This window comes from Peromyscus eremicus, chromosome 1 (genome assembly GCF_949786415.1).
Source record: "Peromyscus eremicus chromosome 1, PerEre_H2_v1, whole genome shotgun sequence".
NCBI classification, from domain to species: Eukaryota; Metazoa; Chordata; class Mammalia; order Rodentia; family Cricetidae; genus Peromyscus; species Peromyscus eremicus.
This window is the reverse complement of record NC_081416.1, coordinates 173,063,340-173,071,795: the sequence shown is the minus strand read 5'-3', so window position 1 is coordinate 173,071,795 and position 8,456 is coordinate 173,063,340. Positions and strand designations below refer to the sequence as shown.

Below are 8,456 nucleotides of genomic sequence, written 5' to 3'. Positions count from 1 at the left end.
AAATTCATACATTAATAAAAGTTTAAAGAACTGAAATGGAACCAAAGAATTGAGAATAATGGCAATAAAATAGTTCCTTAAGTTTTTGGTTTTCTTCTGTCCCACATCAGATGGCTCTTTTTTCTGACACGATACAGAGATTTTGTATTTTCCTTTTACCAACATGCTTGGGTTTAGAGAAGGAGAGAACCATTCTCCAACTCCAAAATCAGCTTTAATTTTCAGTTGAACTGGGACTACATAAAGAGCATTTGTGTTAAATGTTTGTAGAGAAAAGCAGAAATAATCATTTAGACTTATGAAATTTTATATGTGATATACCAATAGGCCAATTTACTCCTTTTCTTGGAACATTTTTTTCTAGAGCATATGTCTTATTTGTCCAGTGTTCTTCAGAATCCTCAGCCTTCATTCTCCTGAAAGACAAAAACAAAACCCCTGTTGGACACATAGGAGAAGCTTGCCATTGCCAGTTTCTTCACTGTGCAAATTATGTGTGAGATAACACCAGATCCCATGGGGAAGTACTGCTCAGACTACAGAATCCATCACTTCCACAGCACCAGCTGCCGAAATTAAAACAACAACATAAGAAATCAATGTTCATAGTGTTAGGGAAACTGTAAATGTTCTCCCCTTACTGTTTTGCTTGCTTTATTCTGGTTCTGGCTAACTCTTCTTTTTAACAGAATTGTACGAATTCAGAATATGCAATCTGTGCTTGAGAGCTACCCCAGAAAGGCTCCATGGTACAGTGGGTCCCCTAACACCCAGGGAAATTGAAAGCCTGCCAATACAGACTTTCTATTGGATTAAATCCCTGTCTTAGCAGTGTTCTCTGGTGGCTACCCTACATTTAGGAAGGTTCCACTGAGTTCCCAGAGACCAGAAATAGATACAGTGGGGGACTCAGAGACCCTTGATGTAGGGATGGGTATGGAGTACAAGGCTATCTTAGGATGTGTTCCTCCTGGGTTCCAGGCTCTCAAGACTCCCTTTGATCAATTGCTGCATTACACTTCAGAGAAATCTGGCATTCCCCCACACAAAGGAAACAGCTTAGGAGTTGTTTGGCCTCTCAAGTGTGGAGGAAGATGGTAAAGGCTCTTTCTCTGTGGTCAAACAGGAGTTGTGTGCATGGGGCTACTATCCATGGTTAAGAATTTGTGTGAGACTTCACCTGATTCTCCTTGTCTGTTCATGTGTATGAACGTGTGTTGGGTAGTCCTTTGGTCTTCTCTCTGTGTGTGTTTGTGTGTGTGTTTCAGTGTGGTTCTGTCAATTTTGTTTTCCTTTAATGAACAGATTCTCTCTCAGGTAGGAGGACAACCCCACCAGGATTAATATATGAGCCACTTCCTGTTGGGGATATGAATACTGTAGCAGGAATCTTAAATGGTTCTTATTAATAAAAACAAACTTGGAGCTGGGTATTGAGGTGATTGCTGGAAGATCAGAGAAGCAGAACAAGACACAGCCACCTCACCTCGCCAGTTCCTCAGCTGATCCTGTTTCCTCAGACTGGAAGCCTCTGAGTCCTCATCCAGAATGAATCTCAGCTGAACTAAGCTGCTCAAACCTGAAAGCTTAAGCAGCCAAATGCTTCTAGTTTCTGGTCCTTATGCCTTATATATCTTTCTGCTTTCTGCCATCACTCCCTGGGATTAAAGGCATGAGTCACCATACCAGGCTGTTTCCAATGTGGCCTTGAACTCACAGAGATCCAGAGGGATTACTGCCTCTGGAATGCTAGGATTAAAGGTGTATGCTATCACTGTCTATCCTCTATGTTTAATATGTGGCTGTTCCTTCTCTGACCCCAGATAAGTTTATTAGTGTGCACAATATTTTGGGGAACACAATATCACCACAGAATATTCTTGTCAAAATCAGGTCGCCTCATGAAGCCTCCACCAATGGGAACAAAGAAAAGCTCCACCTGTGCCTCTCCATTAATGAGAAACTTTATGAGCCAAGACTAAGCTTAGTGCCCCAAGGGTTCTCAGTTCCTCTGTGACAAGTCCCACTCCCCTGGAGGAGCATGCTCATTGGAGCCTAGGACTCACAGTTTAGAGCACCATTTTTGGAAACAATGGGTGTTGAAGTGATCACATACAAACCCTTCAAATGACAGATTTGAGGGAGGGGTACCTAATACCCTGACCCTGAACTTGCCTGATAAAGACTCACCCCTGCTACAAAGTAGCCATTTGCATGGAGTCTGCCAGATGAATCAAAATCAAGGGACCAAAACAAACAACTGATTGATTTTTTTTCCTGTATTGACAGTTAAGTAGTGTTGGAGCCAGACTACAGAATAGCCGCACTGAGAATGGCTGAGCTGATTGAGTCTGTACTTATTTGTGTCGTCTAGTCTTAGAGAGTCTCTGCAAGACAGGCCTAACTTGAGAGAGACGAGATGTAGGTATTGTGCCCGAATCTCGAGACCCCAGAGCAAGACCACCACAGAGCTGATATCTAATGTGAAACACACAGGGGTTTATGAATTACAAGCAAGCCTGGCCTTGGTCTGTGTCCAACTCTCTGACACAGGGGCTCAAAGGAGGAAACACATGAACTGTGAACCAAGGGCTGAGGAGCCCCCATGGAACTGGACCAGGCCCTCTGGATAAGTGAGAGAGTTAATGAGCCTGAACTGTTTGGGAGACCCCCAGGCAGTGGAGCCAGGACCTGTCCTTGTTACTGTTAGTTTTGTTTTGCTGTGTTGACTGTTGGCTTTCTCTGTTGCACGGACACCTCTGCTGCTGAAGACTTTGACTTCTCCAGTTGGGAATCGGAGTCCCTTTGTCTGTGCCCTGTCCTCCAGAGAACCACCTACCTGAAATATAAGGTACACTTGTTCCATTCCTGGAATGAGAACCTCTATGTAAAGATCTTGTACTTGAGACCCAGGCAGGAGTCAGTTCCCCGTTCAGAGAAGTGCTCTCACTCTGCAGGAGCATGCTCATGGAAGTTCAGGAATTACAGGTGGAGCTCATTTCTTACAAATGAGGGGTCTTGCAGGAATTGTCTACCTTCATTACAAATAGCATATTTGAGAGAAAGGGTACCAGCAACCCTGGCCCTAAACACATACAGAGAATTCACAGAGGCTACTAAATGGGGAACCCAAAATTCAGAGATCAAAACCAATTGATTGATTTATCCTGGATTGAGGGATGAGCAGTATTAGAGCCAGATTTTCAGGAGAGCTAGGCTGGGAATTGCTGAGCTGATTGAATCACTGAAGGTATTTCCCAGTCCTCTAGGCTTAGTGGGTCCCTCTAGACATGATGAACTAGAGAGAGATGATAGATGTGGGGAGCATTTCAAAACTCTTTTTCAGTAACTGTTGAATATATTCTGCAGCCTTTGAAAACCAGAACACTGTCTTGCTTTTAAGGATCATCAGAGTAAGCATGGAAGTTCAAAGTTTAAAGAGGACTGAACTCACCAGTGGAGGATGAAAATTATGAGGTATTGAGAAGCTGAATCATGGCAGTCATCATGATGGAATTGAGAACTTAGGATCATCTCATAGCACACCCTTAGTGGATATAGAAGAGTTTTTCCAAGGAGGATTATCTGAAGGGGAGGGGCAGGATCACCAGTGAAAGTTTGTGGAGCCATCCCAGGGAATGTGAGTCTGGATGAAAGAAGACTGCCACTTTCAGATTTGCTGCCTGGCTCTGCTTCTTGACCACCATATATGAATTCTTCCACCCTGACCTCCATGTTGTGAACACTGTGATCCCTGACAGAGTAAGGACCACTTCTTTCCTGATCATGTTAGTGGCAGGATTTAGTGTAAAACCCTGAGAAGAAGAAATTACAGCTGTGTAGAAATGGACACCATCCCCATTTTATTTAAGATGAACCACAATAAGGAAAATACACTTGTGGTGGTTTTTGTGGGTTCCCAACTTAACAAGACATGGAATTAACTAAAACCCTACAATGGAGGTCACGACAGAGAGAAGTGTTTTGCTTCATTTGATGTAGATAGATCCATTTCAAGGACAGATTTTGGTAGTAAAAAGACACAAACATTTAATCTGGATCTCAGGGCCTGAAGACACACACCTTTAATCCAGATCTTGAGTCTGGAAGACACACCCTAAATTGGGCCACACCCTCTGCTGGAAGCATAGAAAATGACATGGAAGCAGGAAGCTCTTGCTATTTGCCTGCTTGCCCTCACCTTGCAGCAAGTCCATCCCTTCCCTGGTGTTAGAGACTATTTGGAACACCAGCATATACTGAAGACCAGTGGACACTTCCAACGTCCTGGACTGAGTCAGTACTGGAATCTTGGTCTTTCCCTTCATAGGTAATGTGGGATTAGCAGGACTGCAGCCCAAAGTCATTCTAATAAATCTCCTTTGGTCATACATAGAGAGATTCCTTGTATATATTCTGTTCCTCTAGAGAACACTAGTGCACATTTTTTATATGAATTAATAGAATAAATGATCAAAACTATCCAAAAGCTGTGTATAATTGTCAGACCTAGTTACCTATTGACCTACGATTCAATCTAGGAAATAATGGAGTGATGTAAGAGTATCTAGTTGCCTAGACTGTGTTCTCTGAAATTAGTATTGAAATCTGGATAGAAAATTTCAGAGACCCAAGTTTCCAGCCTCATAAAAGAGAAAACAGATGATGAACAAAAACTAAAAATCAAAATCTTGTCTGTTATGGCATCTCACAGGATGAAGAGAAAACAATTGCTAGTTCTTCATTTTGGATCCAGTTGAAACTTCAAACTACCTGCAGGAGAAATGGCAGGAGATGAGATAGCCCAGAGATGGGACCACACACAGATCAGCGTTCAGGATTTCTCCTACAGGTGGACCATCATCAACTTCCCTTTCATTGTTGAGGAAATACTAGAAAGCTTTATCAGCCCATGTTTCTCAAAAGGAGCCAATGACAAATGGTGTTTGAGAGTACACCCTAACGGAGTTGATGAAGAAAGTACAGACTACCTATCAGTTTACCTAGTGTTGCTCAGCTGTCTAAAGAGCCATGTTTGGGCAAAGTTCCAGTTCTGGATCACCAGTGCCGAAGGAGAGAAAATAAAAGTCACGAGGAGCCCAAGAGCCTTTAGGTTCATGCCAGGTGGCAGCTGAGGTTACAAAAAGTTTATTCTTCAAGACTTGCTCTTGTCTCATGCATTTTGGCTACTGCCAGATGACCACCTCACCCTTGTCTGCAAAGTGAGCATGGTCTAGGTCTCTTGCAGCAACTCTGACCAGAACCGGAAGCCAGGAATTCAGGTTCATAACTTCACTTTGGCAGAGCTGTGGGAGAATTCCCAATTCACAGACTGCTGCCTAGTGGTAGCTGGTCAGGAATTCCGGGCTCACAAGGCCATCTTAGCAGCTCGCTCTCCAGTTTTCAGAGCCATGTTTCAACATGACATGGAGGAGAGCAGAAAGAACCGCGTTGAGATCCCTGACCTGGAGCCACAAGTCTTCAAGAAAATGATGGGCTTCATTTACACCGGGAAGGCACCAGACCTGGACAGCATGGCAGATACATTGCTGGCAGCTGCTGACAAGTATGGCCTGGGACGTTTGAAGGTCATGTGTGAGGATGCCCTCTGCAGGGACCTCTCTGTGGAGAATGCTGCCCACACTCTCTTCCTGGCTGACCTCCACAGCTCAGGGCAGCTGAAAACCCAGGCACTGGATTTCATTACAGCTCATGCTTCTGAGGTCTCTGAGACCTCAGGCTGGAAGAAAATGGTGGGCTCCTATCCCCATTTAGTGGCTGAAGCATACCGTTCCTTGGCTTCTGCTCTCTCTTTCTTGGAGCCCCCTTTCAAACGTTTGGAGCTATCCTAGGACCTGGTCAGCCTTGTCCTACACTTGTCTCCCAGAAGCAGCAGCCGGTGTTTTTACCAATGTCACCTGGGTAGATTCTGGGATGTGTTGAACATTTCCAGTGAAACTAGGGAAAAACAGCATGGTGGCTGAGGCTTAATACAGATGTAAAGCAATCAATGTCAGGTGGAGGGAAGGGGAGGCACGAACTCTGGTCCAATCTACCCAGCCTCTTGCCTATTGGTATCCTGGTTTGATTTTTGTCCAAGGAGTTAGAATCTGGAATTCATTTTAGTTTCTGGCCCCAAGCACATTACAACAGGGTTTCTTTGGAAAAACCTATCTGGATTGACTGAGCAGAAGATATGGTCAAGGACTCAGAAACGAGAAAACAAATCATGAATGTTTGCCTACAAGAGAAGGGGTAGAGGAAGAAGACATTTTTTTCTCCTAACCCTGTGTGTGGGACTAAAGAGATGACTCAGTTTCAATACCAATTTTTGCTCTTGCAGAGGAGCCTTTGTTCAGTCCTCCTCTTGTCTCCATGGGCACATCCATCTCTGTAGACAATACCTACCTAAATAAAATATCAAATGAATAAAAATTTTAAAATCAGTTTGTGGATTCCAGTGGTGTTTCTGTTTGAGGAATCCCATTTTTTACCATCCAACTCTGCTCAGCTTTGGAAGTTTGTGCCATCTTCACACACACACACACACACACACACACACACACACACACACACGTCAATGAGACAATGCCTACAAAAATTCTGTTACACTCACAGATGGGTGCCTTGCCCAATTGCCATCAGTTAGGCTTTGTCTAGCAGCTGATGGGAGCAGACACTGAGATCCACAGCCAAACATTAGGCAGAGCTCAGGGAATCTCAAAGACCAGAGGAAGGCAGGATTGTAGGAGGATTCAAAGACACTAGGTGAACAGAGCCCACAGATTCATCTAAACAGAGCTCATTGGGGCTCCCAGAGACCTAAGAGGCAATCACACAGCCTGCATGGGTCTGTACTATGTCCTCTGTATGCTGTGGTTGTTTAGCTCTGTGGTGGTATTGTGTTCCCCAAAATATTGTGTACCGTAATAAACTTATCTGGGGTCAGAGAACAGAAAAGCCAGTAGATACTTAGGATAGGCAGTGGTAGCACATGCTTTTAATCCTAAAATTCCAGAGTCAGAAATCCATGTGTTCAAGGATACAGCCAAGCATGGTGACTCACACTTTTAATCGCAGAAAGTGAGCCTTTAATCCCAGGGAGTGGTGGTAGAGTATAGAAAGGTATATAAGGCATGAGGACCAGAAACTAGAAGCATTTGGCTGGTTAAGCTTTTAGATTTTGAGCATCACAGTTCAGCTGAGAGTCATTTGGATCTGAGGACACGGAGGCTTCCAGTCTGTCGAAACAGGGTCAGCTGAAAATTGGACGAGGTGAGGTAGCTGTGGCCTGTTCTGTCTGTGTGATCTTCCATTTTCACCCCAATAACTGGCCTCAGGTTTGATTTTGTTGATAAGAATTTTTAAGATTCATACTAAGTAGCTCAGTAATTAGTGGGACTCCTAAGAAGGTGAGTATTAGGAGTCTCTTACATATTTGTCTGATCTCAGGAGCATTTCTTCCTTCTTCATATTGCCCCATGGGCCCATGATCACAGTAGCCATTGTAGCTGAGATGGGGGTTGTGCATGAGATCAACAACATAGCTATTCACTCATCAAGACTGAATTGGTTACACCTGCTGCTGACTGCCAGATCTGCCAAAAGCAAAGACCAACACAGAGACCCAGAGATGTCACATTCCCCAGGCTAACCATCCAACAAAGTCATGACAGGATGACTACATTGGACCTCTTTCTCTATGGAATGGACAATGCTTCATCCTTACTGGAGCAGATTGTTATTCTAGATATAGATTTGCATTTCCCACCTGTAATGATTTTACCAAAACTACCACACAGGAACTAACAGAATGTCTTTTCAACCATCATGTTATTCCACATGGTATTGCTTCTGACCAAGATTAAATTCACAGACAGATAGGTGAACCTGTGGCACACCATCATGGAGTCCACTGGTTGGAGCAGGTTCACCAACACCCTGAAAGCAGCTCTCAGGATGTTTTGAAGACACAGTTATGTAGCCAATGAAGTAACAGCAACCAGGAGGGCTGGAGTAGTATTCTCCAGGAGGCAGATTTCTCCAAAACCCAGATCCATGGGTCCAAGCACCAGGTGTTAGAAAAGGGAATAGTACCACTCATTATTACCCCTATTGAACTGTTGGAAAAAATTTGCTTTGTTTCTATGACTTTAATTTTTTGCTTGGAAATTTTGATTCTGGTGTGATTTGTGGGCAGTGCTCCTGACTGGAGCTCCAACAAACAGATCATTGAACTGGAAGCTCAGACTTCTCCCAAGCCACATTGAGCTTCTGATATTGTTAATCCAATAGGCCAAAAAGAAAATAACAGTGTTAGGAGGGTTGAATGACCAAGATAAACATTAGGAAATTGCGAGGCTTCTCCACAATGAAGGTAAGAAAGAAAATGACTTGCAAGCAGGAAATCCTTTAGCACTCCTCATGGTGCCACATTTTCCAATGAATAAAGAGGA

The 8,456-nt window shown here is 43.7% G+C and overlaps 1 pseudogene; it reads left to right on the top strand.

The window, feature by feature from the left end:
- The first annotated feature begins 4,784 nt into the window (after positions 1 to 4,784).
- On the top strand, positions 4,785 to 5,852 carry LOC131902538 (speckle-type POZ protein-like; annotated as a pseudogene).
- The last annotated feature ends 2,604 nt before the right edge of the window (positions 5,853 to 8,456 follow it).